General features: G+C 38.9%; 1 pseudogene; it reads right to left on the reverse strand.

The window, feature by feature from the left end:
- Nucleotides 1–26,312, reverse strand: LOC131659777 (glutamine--fructose-6-phosphate aminotransferase [isomerizing] 1-like; annotated as a pseudogene).

Raw genomic sequence — 26,312 nt, forward strand, 5'->3', positions numbered from 1 at the left:
CTATAACGGAACTGCATTCATAATCGGTTGAAGACACTCATCAACATTTGGAACTTCAATTGTCCTACACTTCTTACCAGGGAAAACAGAATCAACATCCCCTTTCGAACACATAACTATGACACAATCTGGATGGGCATGAAGTTGTTGTATGACAGACTGCTGTTTGCTGCCAAATGTAAAACAGTGTTAATATCAATGTGATACTAGGTACTCAAAATTTAATACAACCAACCTGAAGCAACTATCGCGTGTGTAACACCCCTCTAATACCCCACGGCAATTAACAAAATTAAATCAGAGTAAACATGCAAAGGGTGTCACAATTCAAAAATAAAAGAAAACACACGTTCGACATATGTCATGCTTTCACTAAGGAACAATTCATCATAATACATAAACATCTCATGTTAACACAGCGGAAATTCACCATACGGATAAGCATAACATCATCTATGCAATATCCCACAGAATTAATACAATAACAACACGATAGAGTATCATCATAAACTCTAAGCTATCGTTTCCCCAGTGTTACAATATCAGAGCGTGACACCGACGCTATACTAAACGAACTGGCTCATGAGCTAATCCTCACCGAGCCAAAAGCCGCTATCCTCAATCTGAAAATATCAACAGTAAGGGTGAGTCTCATTCACAATTAACAAATGTTATCGAATTATAAACAACAACACATCATAGTCACATTATTCATCCAATTTCATTATATTCAGATTGTCAAGAAGTACTCATCAACACACAACAACAAATAGAATACATTACCAAGAGACAACACCATAATTCATCCAAACGAATCATAACCATTATACAATCATCACATATTATAACATTGGACAATCTTCCATTCATGTTATAATAACACAAGTAGCCTAATGCAAATGCAACTATATGCATGTGGTACCAAAATCTGGGATAACCCAACTCACCGATCCATCATCGTCAAGGATACGGCAACACCCACTCACTAATTCCACACAATGGGAATTAGCTACCACTGATCCACCATCGTCAAGGATCAGCCACATAATGATTATGAAATGCATGTATCAACCATAACATGCTCATCATCCACATAAACCATCCAAATGTCATAATCATCAACCAACACAATAATCAATAGCCACACACAATTATGCTATTTCTCAACCATAATAAAATACATATTTTACCTCAACAATATATGTATATCAAACATCAATTACCACCACGACATCATAACAGGTAGAACATCCGTCATTCAGTGCAACAACAAAGACACCTCTCACAATCGTGTACTAGGTACCACAAATCAACCCAACAAAACAGAGTATTTACATCACCATTCATCAAAACACATGATAATCATATTTACCATGAACAACATCCATTTGCATAACAAGCAGGAGCAACCGCATTATCACAACACACATCATTGCACATATTCAATTATGCAAACAACAGTCATTGCATCTCATCAACTATGCACAACCAGAATAAACCACATTTGGAGAAAACGGTAATTTTCAAAATAAAATCAAGTTATTGTTGTTTTATTTATTTCATATGGTAGAGCATTCAATTTAAGGAACAACGTCCAAAACGGCGTCTAAAACGGACTTACGGTTTGAAAGTTACACATCTTTAACTTTTTACAAGAAAACAATTATCGCTACAGTACGCGGCGCCACACACAGTCCGCAGCGCGTAACGAATAGAAAACACGCCTTCGCTGCGCAAACAAAGGTTCGTGGCGCGGAACGAGAAAATCACTACGCCTTCGTGGCGCGGACCTACCTTCGCGGCGCGAACTGGCAAAAGTCAGAGCTTTCATCGCATTTGACAGCATTACGGGATTTACCCCAAAATCCCCAAAAACCAAACCAAGTTATGTCATGAACCTCAAATACCACCATTTCAGCCAAATACATGTTATAACATAAATATAACACACAAATAGGATCATCTAATCACCATAATAATCATATAATCATATAATTCATCAAATCATACAATTCCCTCATAATCATCCCAAAACCCCAATCTAGCATATAACCAATTGACACAAACAATGCATCTAAATCAGTCCTATTATCTATAATACGATAAGAGATATTAACCAGAAGAGTCCCCCCTTACCTTAGCCAAAGATCTTGATTAGCCCTCTTCCTCTTTTGTTCCTCTTTCACGTATCAGCTTTCCAATCTCTCATCTCCTCTGCTATGCTTTTCACGTTCCTTTTTCCTTTTTCCCAATTTTCCTTATTTCCTTTATTTTATGAAAACATAAAATAATTAGTAATGGGCTTACTCACTTAGCACCCCCATACTAATAATCTCACCATTCCAGCCCAATGGCCCTTAATCCATAATTCTCCAATAATTCAACAAAATACCAAATAATTCTAAATAATAATTTAATTTCTGATTAAATTAAAATGAGAAAATATGGGGTGTTACAGCGTGTAGCAATAACAATCATGAAACCTCCATCGATAGATGCCAAAGATTCATTCTTCATTTCATCTGCGAGTAACCCATAACTATACAGGCGTGCCATTTCGTGTAGTTTCAAAGCTCCTGCTAGAGCATTCGCATAGTTGCATCCCCTCCCAATGACAAGAAGAGACTTTTCAGCAATCAATAGATTTGTTAGATCCTTCACCTCTTGATCAAGCTTCATGACCTCGCTGACTTTGTCTACAATTCAAAATTTAAATAAGATTACTTCCATAACTTCTCTAGAGCTACTTTATGTTTCACTTCCTAGTTTCTACAGTATTTTGAAGTAATTCATTAAAACTCACTTGGAAGGTCATAAAGACCGTCGATGATAGTTTCTCTTACTTTGCTGAAAATATTATCGCCAGCTAATGCTACAAACAGCATGGCCATCGTTACTATTTGGCTTGTGTAAGCCTGTAGTAATTGCAAGAGTGAGAGTAGCTCGTTGGTTAAGAAAACAGTAGGGAAATATTAAAAACAAAGAATACAATATCCTTTAATTTCAACACATACCTTGGTACTTGACACACCAATCTCAGCAGTAGCATTTATATGAACATCGCAGTGTGTTTCTTGCAACAGCACTACCAATAGTATTTGTCACCCCAACACATAATGCAAAATTGTCTATAGCATATTGCAGTGCTAGTAAAGTATTTTTAGTTTCGCCAAATTGATTAACAAAAATGGTTGTATCTTCTCGGTGTATTAGACCCTTCCGATCAAATAAATCACTAGCAATTTCAACCATAACAAGAATACCTATAATTCAATGTATGCAGAAAAATAAACAGTTTAACAGCATAATTTAAATATGCAAAACTTAACCAAAAAAAGTCATAAAGGCACTGACTAGACAATTCTTCAAAAATTGGCCTAGCTGCCAAAGCAGCATTATAACTGCTTCCACTGCCAATGAGTAGTATTCTTCGACCTCTCCTAATAGTTTTTAAGTGATCTTTTATACCACCTAAGTGAATAGACTTGGATTTTCCAGATCTTGCTCAAAGATTTCCTTTTGCATATAATGTTCATAATGCCCTTTGTTTATTTTTTCTATCTCCATTTCAAGAAAAGAAAGTGCTTGTCGCACTGAAGAAGCTCGGGAGAAAGAAGAGGCAGGTTCTCCCATGTCATACTCAAACTTCAAAAATGAAACCCCACCACCCTGAAACAACCATTTCCAAATTATATTCTTCATATTGAAATATATGTGAGTTAGGTGTACAAGTACAATAGACATAAAAACACATAAACTTAGAAACGTGTTATTGAAAAAGGAGGTTGTTGTATCTGCCTTGATATGCAGAACTTCATTATCTTCAATAACTCGCACTTGCTTGCAATGCTGAACCACAATATTGGCATCATTAGACAAAAACATTTCCTTGGGCTTTCCATCTTCTGATAGGAATTTGTTTTCCTCAAAGGCAGAACAATTATACTTATTTTCTGTCAATTCCTGAAATTAGAGCACTAATTAGTTAAATATTGTAAATAGAAATTCACAATCCCCACTCAATTTATGCATTGACCATGAAATACAAATATAAAAATATAAGATGGTATTGTTAAGTAATTGATTGAGAGCACTTGCATCTGCTTTTTTCATCCATGATCTGCATTGCATTTGTAGCTGGTATGTTCAAAATACTTCTAATTATTTCCTAATGTTTTACAGGAAAAGTTTTACAGATAAAGAAGCATTGTTACTCAAAACTAGTTTGACTACCCTACCATTACCATCCCTTCACATTGAATGTGAGAGAAAATAAAAAATACAAATTTAGAGTTATTGATTCTATTAGTGGCCCGTTCCCTGAAGGTATGTATAATCTTACGGTTCAAGATCTTCTCTTACCCAATAGTAAGTGATGGAATGTTGGTGTTGTTAATTCCTTATTTGAACAGGTGGTTGCTAAAGAGATCTTGAATATTCCTTTGATTGAGGAGGTAGTAGATGATGTTCTTATCTGGAATGAGGAGAGAAGTGGGGTCTATAGTGTTTTCACGGGGTATAATTTGTGGAGAAATTCCTGCTTGTATCAACCTAATTGGAGGATTGATGGTAATTGGGATAGTTTATGGAATATCTTGGTGCCGCCTAGAGTTAAGCACCTTCTTTGGAGAATTTATCGAGGTTGCTTACCGTCTCGTACAAGACTTAGAAAACATTTTTTCCAGTGTATTGCACCCCAAAATTTGCCCATCTAATTTTATTTTTATCTGGCTTATGCTTCCCAATTCATCTATTTATCATGCTTGGGTTAAACTCTTAAAGTCTCGTTCATTCATACTAGGTCACTTTTATTTCACCTGCATATATGGTCATATGATCATTCATTCACACATCGCACATAAATTTGGCTTAGGATCAAAGACCTTGAAGAGTGTGGCATGATTCCTCTAGTTCTTCTTCGAACTTTGACTTATGGATCGGAGTTTCTATCATCATCAAAGACTTAATTGAGTTGATCCTTACAACTTGGTTCAATTGGGATTTTACTATCATCTGAAGTATCGGATAACTTGATTATTTGAATTATAAGGCGTTTACCTGGGTTTGTATGCAAATACTGGAGTTGGTATGGTGTTTTTGTGAATCATTTCATCTTTGGAAGCCATTGGATAACACATCAAGAGTCAACCCCAAAAGGTTGACTTTCCAACCAAATTTCCACTGAAGGTTCTTTGATAGTTTTCATCTCACCTTATGGTTCATTCAAGTTTCCAAGGAACAAGATCGGAAATGTCGAATATTCAAGTTGAAAATGAAAGGAAAGAGTGAACTTCAAAATTACTTGAAAAAGGTCAACATTCAAACCAAAGTCAAAATTCGTTACAAAGATCAGAGAATCATTACAGTTCCAAATCTCCACAAGGTCCATCTATTACATCACGCAAAAAAATTTAAATTATTACAAACAGGACCTTTGTTCTACAAACTGAACCAATTCAAAAGAAAAACCACTTCACATCATCCAACCATGTTTTAAGCTATCTCAAAATCAAGCCACTGACTACATTGAACCAAGCCATACAAGTCGCCTTCCATGATTCTATGTTGCAAATTCTCCTCCAAGAAGCCTTCAAATGACCGATACGCATACCGCAACTCTTCACAAGTGAAGCAATCTGAAATTCTATCAAACTCAAGCTACAGCCCTGCAACATTCACAAAAAAAGACCATGTCAGCCCCATACCATTCACAATGCCAACACAGCTCTGCATAAGCAAAAAGAAATCAGAAAGGTTACTAACAGCACCCCTTAAACACTTGAAAACCTGCATTAAAATATACATTCAGCCCGCACAATTCCAGCCCTGCAGTTAATCCAAATTGGTTCGTTAAACCGGTTCGGCACCAACACAAACATAAAGAAGCCAATTCAGTGCAGAATAACCATGGCATAACAGTTCACATAAAAAGTCCAAGCCATATATACATAGGGCATACAAACCACATAGCTATTCCTAAACCCCAACTAACCAGCTTTTCACTAACAGTTTCTCTGACCATCTTCTAATTACCTAACAGAATTCCCAACACAACTAACTACCCCTAACCGAATCTCTAACCCCCTGCAACTGAATTCGTAACAGAAAAACAATCACAAAGCGGAGCTATAATATAACAGAATTCAGAGTAACTAACTCCTGATATCCTAACAGAATCAGCAGCATAACAGAAAAATTCAGAGGAGAAACTAACCTGCAAAACTATATATAACAGAGTCTCATCACTAATTCGGCTCCCTCTTGATTCATTCTTCAAATCTTCACTTCACACTCAGAACCTCACTTCTCACTCTCCTTCGATTCATTCATCATCACCATCTTCATTCACCACTTTGCTTCCAGATCCATCTTCACTTTCATTCAAAGCTTCTCTCCACCATTCACTCACTTCACCTTCATCACCATCACCGATCCAGTGTTTTTCACCTTCAGAATCCTTCACCTCTTCAATCAATTATCAACCTTCATCCCCTTTGACGCTATCTTCATCGCACAAAAAACAAAGAACCTGCAATAAAACTTGGAGCTCTATAATCGCTTTGAACAGGACCTTTATCCTTCTCTCTCCGAACCTTCTGCATCATCTTCACCATCAACACTTCAATCTTCACCGCATCTATCAATCATCATCATCGCAGCATACACACAGAATACAACAATCAAAACAAAAACTCAAGAATCAAAAAGAAGAAGAAGAAGAAGATAGCGCAAGAAGTAGAAAGATAACGGAAGAGTACCTGAAGTGAAGACTTCCTCGCGTTTGTTTCACCAAGGCGACGCTGTCGAAGGAGCGCCGGACTGACTCCAGTAGGTAAACGCGAAATTCCCCAACTTTCTTCATCTCTTTACGCTATTTTTTCACGCCATACAGTAGATTATCATCCTCTGATTATTTCCACCATGATCACACTCCATGATTCGCATCCGTTGCCGTTTAATTTCGTTTTGGCTAGATCTAGGTTTCTTTTGTTGTTCGGATTAGAGAGGATTAAGAGGGAATATGAGAAAGCTAAGGGAAATTTGGAAGAGAGGGAGTGGAGGTGATTCTTTTGGTACGTTCAATTTTGAGATTAGGGAAGCTCCGCCGCCTCCGGCGCGGCGGAGCGATTTCCGGCGAGAGCGAGATACGATAGTGAGGGAGAGAATCTGAGTTGAGTTGAAACGTCACTTTCTATCCCCTTTACTTATTTTTTCTTTTTTATTAACTGATTATTTGAATTAATTAGAATTAATCAAGTAAAACCAAATATTAATTATTGTTAGTCTGAATAATTGGTGATTAATTGAATAAAATCTGAATTAATGTGATTAATTAAGTTTGATTAACTTTGATTAGAATCAGAACAAAACTCCTTGGGTCATTCGCTGCATACACCCCCATGTGGCCCATACCATATTTTTGGTAATCTGTAACAAAAAACCCTTTGGGCTAGGCCCTGCGCCCATAGCTCTTCACACCACTATCTTCAATTTTCACCCCTGTTTACATTTTAATTTAGATTTTAATTAGTTTTTTGTCATTTCTTTTAGTAATAAAAATGCTGACTTTGCTTATTGTTTTAGACTTTAAATACAATTTTTGACATAAAAAATAATCACCAAAATATTAGTTTTAGGCTAATTGTTTTAATCTTTTTTGCTTGATTTGTAATTCAATTTCTTCTATAAAAATCATAAAAAATAAATAGTATCTTTTAATTCATTTTCGCACTATATCTTGAATCACTTGTTTTCATGTTTGGTGCTATATTTTCAAGTCACTTCTTTTAGTCAATTTTGTACTAGTTTTGTATCATGCTTACTTGTGATTTTTACTTGTAATTTCACTTGTGTGTTCCTTTAGAATTTTAGGACCCATAATCCATAACTTTTAGGCTAGTTCCCTTAAATCCCATAATTTTAGGTAGAACTTTAACTTGACAACATTAGGACTTAGAAGTTCCCTTCATAACACTTAGGCTAGTCATTCATTTTAGGCTAGTTTGCTTTTCCTTTTTCTTTTCAACTTTAAAACATTTAATAAAGGAAGAGGCGAATCACACTTCACTAAAAGTGGGAGAGAAATGAGTGGGATTTATTCCTTAATCTGTTTCTCAATCACTTAGTGTAGAGAAATGAGTGGGATTCATTCCCTAATCTGTTTCTCGATCACTATGAAGAGAAATGAGTGGGATTCATTCCCTAATCTGTTTCTCGATCGCTATGTAGAGAAATGAGTGGGATTCATTCCCTAATCTGTTTCTCGATCATTATGTAGAGAAATGAGTGGGATTCATTCCCTAATCTGTTTCTTTACCATCATGCACTCTTATGTGATTCAACTCGCAGATTAATTCCCCTTAAAAGACACCCAATAAAAAACATTTCAAAATATCTAATAAAGGCTCAGACCTAAACAAAGTAAGGAAGTGATGCGAAGCCTTGTAGTGGGTTTTCGTCCATCATGGAATTACACCTAAAAGACACAAACCAATTTTCTCTCTCCTCTCTCTTGCCTCCGAGGCATTCCTTCTCTTGCCTTCAGGGCATTCTTTCTCCTTAAGAGCACGTTACTTCCGCTCCATTCCCAGCTTAAGACTCCAGAGGTCGAGCAGCGGAGTGCGAATGTAACTGTTCAACTAAAAAACACAAAAACAAACAAAAACTAAAGAGCCGAACTACGGCGCTCTGATTCCTGAAAAGGATACGTAGGCATTAGGTCGCGGGGCCTAAGCGAGCACAATTATTTATAAACCTTATTTTCCCCGTGTTTCTTCTTCCTTCATTTGCATGCATTCCCTTAGCATTAAGCTTTAGATTTATACACCCTTATAATAGAACAAACATAAGTGGATCCTGTGCAGTACCACAGACGTGAGGGGTGCTAGTACCTTCCCCTCGCGTAACCGACTCCCGTACCCTATCTCTGGTCGAAAGACCTTTTCTTATCCTTTCTTTATTCCAGGTTTTCTGACATTCCTTTCCCTTTTGGGATAAATATATTGGTGGCGACTCTGTTCATTTTCGCGAGCGTGCGACAACTGGCGACTCTGCTGGGGACGTTAGACCTATTGCGGGTCCGTATTTAGCGAGTCGATCCTAGCCTTTGTTTGTTTATCTATTTTTTGGGTGTGCTTATATATTGCTTATACTTCCCTTCATTTATTTTATGCTTGCATATCATGACTACTTATTGCTCGCATATCATGTTTATTTTCTCGCATTTTGGACTATATTATGGGTCCCCGTGGGGGCCACATATTTTTTTTGTTTGCAGGTTGGGTGGGATGTTTCTATGAGGTAAAAGGCCCAATACCCAGGCCAGAGTTGACACATAGGATACCTAGGATAGAGTGGATAGTCATGACGCCGATGAGATGTCAGGTCTTGTCTAGTGCGATCATGAGACCCACGCCCAGTCGAGGTTCAAATGGGGTATCATCGTTGGCATGTATATGCAACAATGGTGGTATCTCAGGAGAACTGATAATGCTGGTTGCCATATTTACCTACCCTGACCTAGACTACACCCGTGAGTGGGGGGGAGGGAATCATATTCTTAACAGGTACAGGTACATGTTCTGTTGGTGACTATTGGTCCTCCTGGTACTCAAAAGCAACGTCGAACCTCTGAATCTGGAGGATTCGACCACATCTTATTGACCATGAGAAGCTGTTATCCAAGAGGCCTTGATCCTGATTTATGTTGCATTTGCATCATCATTAACATTTTGCATTCATGCATGTGCATCCATGGTTACCAATACTCTTACCACTCTTCCTCTCCATCAGATCAGTCAAGACGATTCCTTAACACCGTTATCTGACATGACAATAGACAAAGAATCATGGGGAATTACAAACAAGATCAAGCTGCTATCAGAAAACTCCATGCCTCCTAAAGGGGCACCTTCCACCAAAGGATCCTAAAGACTTTATGTTTGTCAGAAAATATTTCATTTGCATTAGAATAAGGCCAAGCTTGCCATTGTATAGATTTCTTCAGTATTTTCAATTGTAGTACTTTTGTTGGTATCAAGTACTTCTCATTGTAAGAAACTCATTCTGTTTGAATAAATAAAAATAATGCAATATACATGTTTTTCTCAAATCATTTCATCTTTGTCATTACGTTCATTGATACTTCACTCATTTGTCTTAAGCAACTAAAAAAGGAGAATGATGAAAATCAAAAACACATGAACTACTAACTATAAGCTTTTGGAACAAAGATCCTGCTGACGATGTACAGGCATTGTTTCAATTCCTAAACACCGGAGTTATAAGGGAGTGAAACCTTCGTAAACCCCTTTGAGCCTAAGGAGTAGTAGTTTCTTTTCAAAAAAAATACAATGAAACCCTTCATCTTAACCAGGGGCAGGGTAGTCTTCAGTTAGTGCGGCCGAGCGCTCAACTTTCAGGAATTCCATCAGAGAATCAATCATATCTTATATCTCACAACAAAAGGAGAAGAGAACTATCCACAATGGATGTCTCTCATTCACTAAGAAGAAGGCAGTCACAACCTTTTCATCAAGTCAATCCCGAAAGTCATACAACTTGTTCCCGAACGAGACAAGAAAAAAGAATGAAAAGAAAGTTATGAATCATGATCGAAAAAAAGAAAGAAGCAATAGACCGCTAAGTAAAAAAGAAAGAGAAGCTTTGAAGCAAATGACTTAGGCAAAAATTAGGGCATATCCCGCTGGACAACGAAAACCAAATTCAAAAGAAACTTTTTGTCCAGGCAAAAGTTAGGGAAAGCAAAAGACAAAGCAGAAGAACAAAAATCCTCCAAGGGACAAGTTGTTATAATCATCAACGAAAGCACCAAAGGGTGACTGCCACCTCCATCAAGGCCATAAAGGATCCTCATCCATCACAATCCTTCCTGAAAGGCGAATACTCGTGTCCAACTAGCTGAACATAGGACTGGAGAACATCACGAAGAAGGGGTGGGTTAAGTAGAACTTGAGCCTTTATCCTTTGTTTCTCAAACCGTGAACCCCGCCACGTTACAACCCTCAAAAGTCCTAATTGAAGCAGGGTTCGTTCCGAAAGCATACAAACTGTAAAATCATGTCAAACTGACTCCTAATGTTGTTATGTCACTTGTGTTAGTATCAGTACAACATTTTTGACAAATAAAACTTTTCTTTTGAGATTAACATGTGCATTGCATTCTCGTTATCTTTTTCAAAACAAAATTGTCTCTAACATGAAAATAAGTACTTGATACCAAGGAAATCTCAACATTGAAATTCCATCGAGTAATCTTACAAAGGCAAAGGTTGGTCATCCACCGAGCAAATATCCCAAACATCCATTTGGTGGAAGAGTTCCTTTCAATCTGGAGCATTCATTCCATGATCTACGCTGGGGCAGACCATCGCAAATCTCCATGATTCAAGCATATCAAAGTTATATCTCAAGAGATCTTACAAGCTGGGGCAAGCTAGTAACAATTCATCTCTTCATCTTCAATCAAGTGTCTGATATCGATACAAGTGTCGAGGGGTCAAGCCAAACACCTCACTTCACCAACAATTTCACAAGCAATGACTTTTCCGCAAGGGCACACCCCATTCACTCCTTGTATCCCGGAAGCAATCATTCCACTCATAATCATACATTCATCATACATACCACTGCATTCACAATCATCAATAAAGCAGGGGCATCCTTCCCACCTTGATTCTCAAATACAGAGCTCCTGAATTCCATCCAACCTATTCCACACAAAGTAGAAACCCTAATCAATCATTATACTACATATAGAATTCATTCCATTGCATCTCCAGAAGTGCATAAAACAAACCAAACATTTTCATATGAAGCATAAAGCCAAGTTACTCATCAGATGAGATCCCTACAAAGCATTCAATTGATATTCCATTGGATCACTCAGAGTTACCATTGTGGTGTCATCTACCAAAGTCAGTCATGTTCATCTTTCTTCAACCCAGAGTTGATGTTTTGTGTTCAGCCCAGAGTTGATTTTCTTTTCATCTTTTAACCCCGAGTTAATTATCTAATCCCACTCAACCCAGAGTTGACGGTTATCCTTTTGTTTTTCTCACAACCCAGAGTTGACAGTTGCCCTTTATTCAATCCAGAATTGATTTCTTCTTTTCCCACTCAACCCAGAGTTGACGGTTATCCTTTTGTTTTTCTCTCAACCCAGAATTGACAGTTGCCCTTTATTCAATCCAGAATTGATTTCTTCTTTTCCCACTCAACCTAGAGTTGACGGTTATTCCTTGTTAATTTCTTTTCCTACTCAACCCAGAGTTGACGGTCATCCTTTGTTCAATCCAGAATTGATTTCTCCTTTTTTCCCACTCAACCCAGAGTTGACGGTTATCCTTTATTCAATCCAGAATTGATTATCCTTTTCCCACTCAACCCAGAGTTGACGGTTATCTTTTATTCAACCCAGAGTTGATCTCTTTCCCACTCAACCCAGAGTTGACGGTTATCTTTTATTCAACCCAGAGTTGATCTCTTTCCCACTCAACCCAGAGTTGACGGTTGATAGGAAAATAGCAAGTGTACTATTTTTGCCTATGTAGTAGTAATGGGAAAATCCCAAGTATCGAATCTCAAGGACTGCTTGACGATATAGAGTTTTATCAGTGTTTCAATTAAACAAAAGTTCAAAAGGTTGTTTTGATTGGTTTTGCAAATAAAGTAAATAAACAGAATAATAGAACGATGAACAGAGATGAGTAGATTGCTAGGGACGGTGAATGATTCTTCATGCAACGAATTTTCTGTCTTAATACAATAACATGCTTTTCATAGTTAATTACCGGTTCTTTAGAGTATCTAATCCTAAGGCCTTAGTGAAAAGATCTTTGACCTCACAACCTAATTACTATGTCCATAGACAATTACGGTTATGATCAAGCATTCCAATAACAAGAAATTCCGGTTACAATATGATATCCCTAGTCCTAGGTGATATAAATATTATATGTTCTTAATCGTGTCCACAAATAATATGCCGTCCAGCTACACTATTCATTCATATTCAGAATCCGTTTTTCCGACGGATAAAGCATTATTAACGGATGAAGAACAAATTAACAAATATGAAAAGTAAAATAGTTATTGCATCAATTGAATAAATTCATCACAATCAGAATCAGGGTCACCCCCCTAGCAATGGGGGGTTTAGCTACTCATGAAAATAACAAAAACCATAGTTTTGAATATAGACATTACAGATAAATGAAGGAATCAGATCTTCAATGGCTAATGCTCATAGAATTCTTCACTCCTCGCATAAAATCTGAGTTCTCCAGCCTTCTACAATGTATTTTCGCTCCCCAAATTCGTCGAACCCTTGTCCAAACGCAACCTCCTCCTTTTATTTCTGCCAAACTGGGCTTTTCAGCAAGAAAGCCCATTCTTTTACGTGCACACGCGTGTGGACACGCGTTTGGTGGCTGTGACACGCGTCCTGGGACGCGTCCTGGCAGGGGCAGGCATTCCTTTGTAATTCTGGCAGCTGGGACGCGTGTGGGCACGCGTTTGGCAGTCTGGGACGCGTCTGGGCACGCGTTTGGTGGCCTGGGACGCGTCTGGGCACGCGTTTGATCAGCAGACCTCAGAATTTCACTTCCACACGCGTTTGGGGACGCGTTTGAGCAGCAGGATGCACTTTCATAGGCTCCACACGCGTGTGGGGACGCGTTTGGCCAGGCCATGTGCTTTTTCATCAATTTCTTCACGTTTCGCACTGATTTTCTCCACTTCATTCATCTGAGCCTACAAACACTTAAACACAAAACCAAAGCATAAAATGACGAATAATAAATTAAAACATAAAATAAAATACTTAAAGATAACTAAAAACAGCGGTAAAAATACGTGTGAAAACCACTGATCAAACTCCCCCAAACTTAAACCGTTGCTTGACCTCAAGCGACAATTACAAGAGTTAATGACCTTCAAGGCACATCGGTATTCATACGTGAGATATCCAGTTTTATTGATCAAGAAACAGTGGTCCGACATTCACATGACGCGACGAGTTTCTGCTCCCACTTTAAACCTTAAGCTCCCCTTTTCGATACCTCTCCAACTATGCTTTGCACTTAAGTCTCTTTCCGATTTTCCTCCTCTTTCATTCGGACAATCACATTACGGCACTGTATTTCTCATAATAATCATCACATGCATGAGACAGATCAAGACTTTATATTTTCTTTTCTCTGGCACCAAACGAGCAGCATTTGCTACTTTCTTATTACCGATGAAATTTTCAAACTTTACAGTTGTATATTGTCCTTTTGGACGACGTTTGGGGATCAACCTCCTTTGGGCTGAATAACCGGGTAAGGGTTACCCAACTTAGCGAGCCGGTTGCCTTTTACCGCCTTTTCATCATTTGGTGCCAACCTTATATCCTTTATTTTTTTTTTCAACCAATCATCATGCATGTGAATCTGAATTATGCCAGACTGTATCAATAAACTACTCGAGGAGTACTTCTCAGGATACAAGTACTATGGTGCAAATCTACACGTTGGACTCGTATTTCCTTTAAGGAACCAAGGGTGTTTAAACAAACCTCTTCTTGTCACATTATTCCGAACTTCCTGTCCTCAACCAATCCTCCCTTCATCTCTATATACTATTCCCGATCGCTCTTTAAGATCAAAAACTCTTCAAAATTTAAAAATTTCGGTTAAAATTTGGGAGAATGATTTTGTAAGTCTTACACATATTATAGCAGCAATATAAATTAAAATGTAAAGAGTAAAACCTCCCCCAAACTTGAACGAAACATTGACCTCAATGTTTTAGAACAAGCCTGAGAGAGGTGACTCACAGAGGGTAATGCACTCCATAGCTTCCACTTGAAATGCCCCTTTTATTTCCTGAAAATAAAACAAACAAACAGAGAAATTAATTATTAAAACTGTGGGTTGCCTCCCACGAAGCGCTTCGTTTAACGTCGCATGGCTCGACGGTCCATTACCCTTTATTATGGAGGGTATTTTCTATTCCACACCTGGTTGCTTTTCACCTCCGCAACCAAAAACTCATGAAGATGAAAGGCATGAACAACTTTTCTCTTCAATTCACTCACCACATTCTTCTTGACTTTCTTAGCCTTCTTTGGACTTTTGATAGCTCCTTGAGTTGTTTCCACCCGAGATGCTATGCTTGAAACTTTTTCTTGGAGTTGCTCAGGCTTTTTGTCTTTTTTCTCATTCTCTGTCATACCACCAGAAGTTTGATCATTTACAACCGCCCTATGTTTCTTAACTCCTAACATCTTCAAGGTTACTTCTTCATCAAAAGATCTCAGCGTTAGTGTCCCCTTTTCAATGTCGAGGTTGCAGCGGCCTGTCGACAAAAATGGCCTCCCAAGAAGGATAGGAGTTTCTTCGTCTTCCGGAATGTCCATGATGTGGAAGTCCACAGGGAATACAAACTTATCCACTTCCACCAATACATCTTCTGCTACCCCATATGATTTCTTGATGGTGTGGTCGGCGAACCTTAACTGTGTCTTACTCTCACTAATCTTTTGCAACTCAAGCTTTTTAAAAATTGACAAAGGCATTAAACTCACACTAGAACCAGAATCGAGGAGTACCTTTTTAAAAGTTATGTTATTGATAGTGCATGGTATTGCCACCGCTCCCGGGTCTTTCCTCTTTATTGGGATCTTTCTTGCTGACGAGACTAAACCGCACTTCTCAGTTGCAATCTTTTGTTCTCCTTCCACTGATCTCTTTTTCGCCATAACTTCCTTCATAAATTTCCTATACAAGGGCATGTGTTCAAGTGCTTCGAAGAATGGTAGATTTACCTCTAGCTTTTTGAACAATTTAGTGAACTTCTCGAAGTCTTTCTCTTTTGACTTCTTCTTTGTCACTCTGGAAGGGAAAGGTAGTTTGATCACCGATTCAGCATCTTTCTTTTTTTCTTCAACTGGTTTAACCGGTGGTATCACAACTTCTGGCTCTTTCGCATTCTCTCTTATTTCTAGATCCACCTCTATTACCATAGGGTCATCTATTTCCTCTTTCTCTTTTTCTGATTCAGCCACCCTTTTGCTCCTTGTTGTAACAGCATTAATCTTCTTTTGATCTTTCGGATTTTTCACAGTTGCACTCGGAAAGTTACCTTGTGCCTGTAGAGTGATATGCTGTGCTATTTGACCCACTTGAACTTCCAGATTTTTTATTGAAGCTGTGGTGTTCCTGTGGTTGTTTCTTGTCTCTTCTTGAAACTGAGAGCATTGTCCAGCCAATCTCTCGATAGCTACTTCCCACTCCGCTTTCTGAGGGCCTTGTTGTTGTTGTTGATCTTTCCAAGCGAAGTTGGGATGATTCTTCCACCCAGGATTATAGGTGTTGGAATAAGGATTATTTTGCCTCAAGAATTTGATTTCTTCAATTTGCTTGGGAGTTGCAACACAACAAACAGTTTGATGAGGACCACTGCAAATTTCACAGATAACATGTTGAGCTTGTTGCACTTGAGCAACCCGTTGAGTACCTATATTGATGGCCTTTAGTCTCTTTTCTACCTCTGCAGCTATCGCATCTTCAACTCGGATTTTTGAGGTTTCCAGCTTGAGGTCAATGATTCCTTCTGGTTTACTGGCACACCTATCATACAGCTCCAAATGCTCATTTGCAGCTATAGCTTCAATGATCTTGATGATACCAGAGGCTGTTGTGAAATTTGTTGAGCCTCCAGCTGCTGTGTCGATTAACTGCTTTGTTTTCATTCTGAGCCCATTGACAAATACTTGCATCTGTTCAGTCTTGTCCATATTATGAGTGGGACATGCTACTAGAATTCTTTTGAATCTTTTGTAAGCATCTCCTAAGGGCTCACCCTCCTTCTGCTTGAAGTTCAAAATGTCATACCTCTTTCTTATAAAGACCGAGGCGGGGAAATACTCATTCAAGAAAGCCTTCTCCATCTCTTCCCATGATGTGATACTGCCTGCTGGGAGAGAATAGAACCACTCTTCTGCTTCTTCGGCTAATGTGAACGGGAACATTCTCAGCTTCTTTGCTTCTTCTGTATGCCCTTCAATTTTTAGAGTTGTGCTCATGGTCAGAAATCTCTGTAGGTGCTTGTTTGCATCTTCATTAACCTTTCCGGTGAAAGGTTTTCTTTCCAGCTGATTTATTGTGCTCGGATGCAATTGAAAATTTGCCGCATTTACCGGTTGGTTGACAATTGTGAGTCTTCCTCCCGGGTTGTTTGCAACACCGTAGTCACCAAGAAGCCTCTCAGGAGGAGGAGGATTTTCACCCATGGTTTCTTCCTCACTTTCAGACTCTGAATCGGAATGAACTGACACAATTTCCTCTTCAGGTTCCAGATTAGCCAACCGAGCTTGTCTTCGCCTTGCGTGCAAAGTTCTTTCAATTTCTGCGTCAAAAATAAATTCAGCTGAGGCCTTACCTCGCATACACAGATTAGACAAATATTAGAATTAGGAAAAAAAATAAATAGTGCAGAAAATAAAATTTTAGTCGCAGAGCAACAAAATTTTAATTGAAATAAATCTAGAACTCTATAATCTTCGGCAGTCCCCGGCAACGGCGCCAAAAACTTGATAGGAAAATAGCAAGTGTACTATTTTTGCCTATGTAGTAGTAATGGGAAAATCCCAAGTATCGAATCTCAAGGACTGCTTGACGATATAGAGTTTTATCAGTGTTTCAATTAAACAAAAGTTCAAAAGGTTGTTTTGATTGGTTTTGCAAATAAAGTAAATAAACAGAATAATAGAACGATGAACAGAGATGAGTAGATTGCTAGGGACGGTGAATGATTCTTCATGCAACGAATTTTCTGTCTTAATACAATAACATGCTTTTCATAGTTAATTACCGGTTCTTTAGAGTATCTAATCCTAAGGCCTTAGTGAAAAGATCTTTGACCTCACAACCTAATTACTATGTCCATAGACAATTACGGTTATGATCAAGCATTCCAATAACAAGAAATTCCGGTTACAATATGATATCCCTAGTCCTAGGTGATATAAATATTATATGTTCTTAATCGTGTCCACAAATAATATGCCGTCCAGCTACACTATTCATTCATATTCAGAATCCGTTTTTCCGACGGATAAAGCATTATTAACGGATGAAGAACAAATTAACAAATATGAAAAGTAAAATAGTTATTGCATCAATTGAATAAATTCATCACAATCAGAATCAGGGTCACCCCCCTAGCAATGGGGGGTTTAGCTACTCATGAAAATAACAAAAACCATAGTTTTGAATATAGACATTACAGATAAATGAAGGAATCAGATCTTCAATGGCTAATGCTCATAGAATTCTTCACTCCTCGCATAAAATCTGAGTTCTCCAGCCTTCTACAATGTATTTTCGCTCCCCAAATTCGTCGAACCCTTGTCCAAACGCAACCTCCTCCTTTTATTTCTGCCAAACTGGGCTTTTCAGCAAGAAAGCCCATTCTTTTACGTGCACACGCGTGTGGACACGCGTTTGGTGGCTGTGACACGCGTCCTGGGACGCGTCCTGGCAGGGGCAGGCATTCCTTTGTAATTCTGGCAGCTGGGACGCGTGTGGGCACGCGTTTGGCAGTCTGGGACGCGTCTGGGCACGCGTTTGGTGGCCTGGGACGCGTCTGGGCACGCGTTTGATCAGCAGACCTCAGAATTTCACTTCCACACGCGTTTGGGGACGCGTTTGAGCAGCAGGATGCACTTTCATAGGCTCCACACGCGTGTGGGGACGCGTTTGGCCAGGCCATGTGCTTTTTCATCAATTTCTTCACGTTTCGCACTGATTTTCTCCACTTCATTCATCTGAGCCTACAAACACTTAAACACAAAACCAAAGCATAAAATGACGAATAATAAATTAAAACATAAAATAAAATACTTAAAGATAACTAAAAACAGCGGTAAAAATACGTGTGAAAACCACTGATCAAACTCCCCCAAACTTAAACCGTTGCTTGACCTCAAGCGACAATTACAAGAGTTAATGACCTTCAAGGCACATCGGTATTCATACGTGAGATATCCAGTTTTATTGATCAAGAAACAGTGGTCCGACATTCACATGACGCGACGAGTTTCTGCTCCCACTTTAAACCTTAAGCTCCCCTTTTCGATACCTCTCCAACTATGCTTTGCACTTAAGTCTCTTTCCGATTTTCCTCCTCTTTCATTCGGACAATCACATTACGGCACTGTATTTCTCATAATAATCATCACATGCATGAGACAGATCAAGACTTTATATTTTCTTTTCTCTGGCACCAAACGAGCAGCATTTGCTACTTTCTTATTACCGATGAAATTTTCAAACTTTACAGTTGTATATTGTCCTTTTGGACGACGTTTGGGGATCAACCTCCTTTGGGCTGAATAACCGGGTAAGGGTTACCCAACTTAGCGAGCCGGTTGCCTTTTACCGCCTTTTCATCATTTGGTGCCAACCTTATATCCTTTATTTTTTTTTTCAACCAATCATCATGCATGTGAATCTGAATTATGCCAGACTGTATCAATAAACTACTCGAGGAGTACTTCTCAGGATACAAGTACTATGGTGCAAATCTACACGTTGGACTCGTATTTCCTTTAAGGAACCAAGGGTGTTTAAACAAACCTCTTCTTGTCACATTATTCCGAACTTCCTGTCCTCAACCAATCCTCCCTTCATCTCTATATACTATTCCCGATCGCTCTTTAAGATCAAAAACTCTTCAAAATTTAAAAATTTCGGTTAAAATTTGGGAGAATGATTTTGTAAGTCTTACACATATTATAGCAGCAATATAAATTAAAATGTAAAGAGTAAAACCTCCCCCAAACTTGAACGAAACATTGACCTCAATGTTTTAGAACAAGCCTGAGAGAGGTGACTCACAGAGGGTAATGCACTCCATAGCTTCCACTTGAAATGCCCCTTTTATTTCCTGAAAATAAAACAAACAAACAGAGAAATTAATTATTAAAACTGTGGGTTGCCTCCCACGAAGCGCTTCGTTTAACGTCGCATGGCTCGACGGTCCATTACCCTTTATTATGGAGGGTATTTTCTATTCCACACCTGGTTGCTTTTCACCTCCGCAACCAAAAACTCATGAAGATGAAAGGCATGAACAACTTTTCTCTTCAATTCACTCACCACATTCTTCTTGACTTTCTTAGCCTTCTTTGGACTTTTGATAGCTCCTTGAGTTGTTTCCACCCGAGATGCTATGCTTGAAACTTTTTCTTGGAGTTGCTCAGGCTTTTTGTCTTTTTTCTCATTCTCTGTCATACCACCAGAAGTTTGATCATTTACAACCGCCCTATGTTTCTTAACTCCTAACATCTTCAAGGTTACTTCTTCATCAAAAGATCTCAGCGTTAGTGTCCCCTTTTCAATGTCGAGGTTGCAGCGGCCTGTCGACAAAAATGGCCTCCCAAGAAGGATAGGAGTTTCTTCGTCTTCCGGAATGTCCATGATGTGGAAGTCCACAGGGAATACAAACTTATCCACTTCCACCAATACATCTTCTGCTACCCCATATGATTTCTTGATGGTGTGGTCGGCGAACCTTAACTGTGTCTTACTCTCACTAATCTTTTGCAACTCAAGCTTTTTAAAAATTGACAAAGGCATTAAACTCACACTAGAACCAGAATCGAGGAGTACCTTTTTAAAAGTTATGTTATTGATAGTGCATGGTATTGCCACCGCTCCCGGGTCTTTCCTCTTTATTGGGATCTTTCTTGCTGACGAGACTAAACCGCACTTCTCAGTTGCAATCTTTTGTTCTCCTTCCACTGATCTCTTTTTCGCCATAACTTCCTTCATAAATTTCCTATACAAGGGCATGTGTTCAAGTGCTTCGAAGAATGGTAGATTTACCTCTAGCTTTTTGAACAATTTAGTGAACTTCTCGAAGTCTTTCTCTTTTGACTTCTTCTTTGTCACTCTGGAAGGGAAAGGTAGTTTGATCACCGATTCAGCATCTTTCTTTTTTTCTTCAACTGGTTTAACCGGTGGTATCACAACTTCTGGCTCTTTCGCATTCTCTCTTATTTCTAGATCCACCTCTATTACCATAGGGTCATCTATTTCCTCTTTCTCTTTTTCTGATTCAGCCACCCTTTTGCTCCTTGTTGTAACAGCATTAATCTTCTTTTGATCTTTCGGATTTTTCACAGTTGCACTCGGAAAGTTACCTTGTGCCTGTAGAGTGATATGCTGTGCTATTTGACCCACTTGAACTTCCAGATTTTTTATTGAAGCTGTGGTGTTCCTGTGGTTGTTTCTTGTCTCTTCTTGAAACTGAGAGCATTGTCCAGCCAATCTCTCGATAGCTACTTCCCACTCCGCTTTCTGAGGGCCTTGTTGTTGTTGTTGATCTTTCCAAGCGAAGTTGGGATGATTCTTCCACCCAGGATTATAGGTGTTGGAATAAGGATTATTTTGCCTCAAGAATTTGATTTCTTCAATTTGCTTGGGAGTTGCAACACAACAAACAGTTTGATGAGGACCACTGCAAATTTCACAGATAACATGTTGAGCTTGTTGCACTTGAGCAACCCGTTGAGTACCTATATTGATGGCCTTTAGTCTCTTTTCTACCTCTGCAGCTATCGCATCTTCAACTCGGATTTTTGAGGTTTCCAGCTTGAGGTCAATGATTCCTTCTGGTTTACTGGCACACCTATCATACAGCTCCAAATGCTCATTTGCAGCTATAGCTTCAATGATCTTGATGATACCAGAGGCTGTTGTGAAATTTGTTGAGCCTCCAGCTGCTGTGTCGATTAACTGCTTTGTTTTCATTCTGAGCCCATTGACAAATACTTGCATCTGTTCAGTCTTGTCCATATTATGAGTGGGACATGCTACTAGAATTCTTTTGAATCTTTTGTAAGCATCTCCTAAGGGCTCACCCTCCTTCTGCTTGAAGTTCAAAATGTCATACCTCTTTCTTATAAAGACCGAGGCGGGGAAATACTCATTCAAGAAAGCCTTCTCCATCTCTTCCCATGATGTGATACTGCCTGCTGGGAGAGAATAGAACCACTCTTCTGCTTCTTCGGCTAATGTGAACGGGAACATTCTCAGCTTCTTTGCTTCTTCTGTATGCCCTTCAATTTTTAGAGTTGTGCTCATGGTCAGAAATCTCTGTAGGTGCTTGTTTGCATCTTCATTAACCTTTCCGGTGAAAGGTTTTCTTTCCAGCTGATTTATTGTGCTCGGATGCAATTGAAAATTTGCCGCATTTACCGGTTGGTTGACAATTGTGAGTCTTCCTCCCGGGTTGTTTGCAACACCGTAGTCACCAAGAAGCCTCTCAGGAGGAGGAGGATTTTCACCCATGGTTTCTTCCTCACTTTCAGACTCTGAATCGGAATGAACTGACACAATTTCCTCTTCAGGTTCCAGATTAGCCAACCGAGCTTGTCTTCGCCTTGCGTGCAAAGTTCTTTCAATTTCTGCGTCAAAAATAAATTCAGCTGAGGCCTTACCTCGCATACACAGATTAGACAAATATTAGAATTAGGAAAAAAAATAAATAGTGCAGAAAATAAAATTTTAGTCGCAGAGCAACAAAATTTTAATTGAAATAAATCTAGAACTCTATAATCTTCGGCAGTCCCCGGCAACGGCGCCAAAAACTTGATAGGAAAATAGCAAGTGTACTATTTTTGCCTATGTAGTAGTAATGGGAAAATCCCAAGTATCGAATCTCAAGGACTGCTTGACGATATAGAGTTTTATCAGTGTTTCAATTAAACAAAAGTTCAAAAGGTTGTTTTGATTGGTTTTGCAAATAAAGTAAATAAACAGAATAATAGAACGATGAACAGAGATGAGTAGATTGCTAGGGACGGTGAATGATTCTTCATGCAACGAATTTTCTGTCTTAATACAATAACATGCTTTTCATAGTTAATTACCGGTTCTTTAGAGTATCTAATCCTAAGACCTTAGTGAAAAGATCTTTGACCTCACAACCTAATTACTATGTCCATAGACAATTACGGTTATGATCAAGCATTCCAATAACAAGAAATTCCGGTTACAATATGATATCCCTAGTCCTAGGTGATATAAATATTATATGTTCTTAATCGTGTCCACAAATAATATGCCGTCCAGCTACACTATTCATTCATATTCAGAATCCGTTTTTCCGACGGATAAAGCATTATTAACGGATGAAGAACAAATTAACAAATATGAAAAGTAAAATAGTTATTGCATCAATTGAATAAATTCATCACAATCAGAATCAGGGTCACCCCCCTAGCAATGGGGGGTTTAGCTACTCATGAAAATAACAAAAACCATAGTTTTGAATATAGACATTACAGATAAATGAAGGAATCAGATCTTCAATGGCTAATGCTCATAGAATTCTTCACTCCTCGCATAAAATCTGAGTTCTCCAGCCTTCTACAATGTATTTTCGCTCCCCAAATTCGTCGAACCCTTGTCCAAACGCAACCTCCTCCTTTTATTTCTGCCAAACTGGGCTTTTCAGCAAGAAAGCCCATTCTTTTACGTGCACACGCGTGTGGACACGCGTTTGGTGGCTGTGACACGCGTCCTGGGACGCGTCCTGGCAGGGGCAGGCATTCCTTTGTAATTCTGGCAGCTGGGACGCGTGTGGGCACGCGTTTGGCAGTCTGGGACGCGTCTGGGCACGCGTTTGGTGGCCTGGGACGCGTCTGGGCACGCGTTTGATCAGCAGACCTCAGAATTTCACTTCCACACGCGTTTGGGGACGCGTTTGAGCAGCAGGATGCACTTTCATAGGCTCCACACGCGTGTGGGGACGCGTTTGGCCAGGCCATGTGCTTTTTCATCAATTTCTTCACGTTTCGCACTAATTTTCTCCACTTCATTCATCTGAGCCTACAAACACTTAAACACAAAACCAAAGCATAAAATGACGAATAATAAATTAAAACATAAAATAAAATACTTAAAGATAACTAAAAACAGCGGTAAAAATACGTGTGAAAACCACTGATCAACGGTTATCTTTATTTCAACCCAGAGTTGACTTTCCTTTATCTCTCTCAACCCAGAGTTGACGGTCATATTTTCTCCTTTCCCACTCAACCCAGAGTTGACGGTTATCTTTTATTCAACCCAGAGTTGATCCTTTCCTTTTCCCACTCAACCCAGAGTTGACGGTCATCATTTGTTTCCTTTTCCCACTCAACTCAGAGTTGACGGTCATGCTTTATTCAACTCAGAGTTGATTCTTTGTCTTTTCCCACTCAACCCAGAGTTGACGGTTATCTTTTACCTTTCCATTTCCAACCCAGAGTTGACAGTTATATTTTATTCAACCCAGAGTTGATCCTTGTCTTTCTTTCCCACTCAACCCAGAGTTGACGGTTATCTTTTACTTTTCCACTCAACCCAGAGTTGACGGTTATCTTTTACTCAATCCAGAATTGATTCCTTTTCCCACTCAAACCAGAGTTGACGGTTATCTTTTGTCCTTTCCTACTCAACTTAGAGTTGATGGTTACTTCTAATTGTTCATCTTTCCTCTTTCAACCCGTAGTTATTATCCAATCCCTTGTTCAACCCAGAGTTGATTTCCTTGCTTTCTTTCTCAACCCAGAGTTGGCGCCTATATCTTGTCCCGCTAATACTAATTTCCCTTTCCGTTCTCAACCCAGAGTTGATATTTACCTCTTATTCAACCCCAAGTCGATTTCCCTTTATTCTTCAACCCAGAGTTGACCCACTTTTCTTCTTCAACCAAGAGTTGAGTTATATTTCATTTCTAACCCAGAGTTAATTTGTTCAACCCAGAGTTGATACAATCTTCCTTAGAGTTGATATCATTTTCATCCCAGTGGATCTCATCTTCCCCAAGCAAATTTTTAGGTTCACTTGGTATTTAATCTTCTTCTATCTCGAATGCTCGAAAGGCTAACGCCGATCTCACTTTCAGGTTTAAGACGATTAAATAGGGGCAGCTGTTGCACCCCAAAATTTGCCCATCTAATTTTATTTTTATCTGGCTTATGCTTCCCAATTCATCTATTTATCATGCTTGGGTTAAACTCTTAAAGTCTCGTTCATTCATACTAGGTCACATTTATTTCACCTGCATATGTGGTCATATGATCATTCATTCACACATCGCACATAAATTTGGCTTAGGATCAAAGACCTTGAAGAGTGTGGCATGATTCCTCTAGTTCTTCTTCGAACTTTGACTTATGGATCGGAGTTTCTATCATCATCAAAGACTTAATTGAGTTGATCCTTACAACTTGGTTCAATTGGGATTTTACTATCATCTGAAGTATCGGATAACTTGATTATTTGAATTATAAGGCGTTTACCTGGGTTTGTATGCAAGTACTGGAGTTGGTATGGTGTTTTTGTGAATCATTTCATCTTTGGAAGCCATTGGATAACACATCAAGAGTCAACCCAAAAGGTTGACTTTCCAACCAAATTTCCACTGAAGGTTCTTTGATAGTTTTCATCTCACCTTATGGTTCATTCAAGTTTCCAAGGAACAAGATCGGAAATGTCGAATATTCAAGTTGAAAATGAAAGGAAAGAGTGAACTTCAAAATTACTTGAAAAAGGTCAACATTCAAACCAAAGTCAAAATTCATTACAAAGATCCAAGAATCATTACAGTTCCAAATCTCCACAAGGTCCATCTATTACATCATGCAAAAAAATTTAAATTATTACAAACAGGACCTTTGTTCTACAAACTGAACCAATTCAAAAGAAAAACCACTTCACATCATCCAACCATGTTTTAAGCTATCTCAAAATCAAGCCACTGACTACATTGAACCAAGCCATAAAAGTCGCCTTCCATGATTCTATGTTGCAAATTCTCCTCCAAGAAGCCTTCAAATGATCGATACGCATACCGCAACTCTTCACAAGTGAAGCAATCTGAAATTCTATCAAACTCAAGCTACAGCCCTGCAACATTCACAAAAAAAGACCATGTCAGCCCCATACCATTCACAATGCCAACACAGCTCTGCATAAGTAAAAAGAAATCAGAAAAGTTACTAACAGCACCCCTTAAACACTTGAAAACCTACATTAAAATATACATTCAGCCCGCACAATTCCAGCCCTGCAGTTAATCCAAATTGGTTCGTTAAACCGGTTCGGCACCAACACAAACATAAAGAAGCCAATTCAGTGCAGAATAACCATTCACATAAAAAATCCAAGCCATAGATACATAGGGCATACAAACCACATAGCTATTCCTAAACCCCAACTAACCAGCTTTTCACTAACAGTTTCTCTGACCAT

Source organism: Vicia villosa, linkage group LG3, assembly GCF_029867415.1.
Source record: "Vicia villosa cultivar HV-30 ecotype Madison, WI linkage group LG3, Vvil1.0, whole genome shotgun sequence".
Taxonomy (NCBI): domain Eukaryota; kingdom Viridiplantae; phylum Streptophyta; class Magnoliopsida; order Fabales; family Fabaceae; genus Vicia; species Vicia villosa.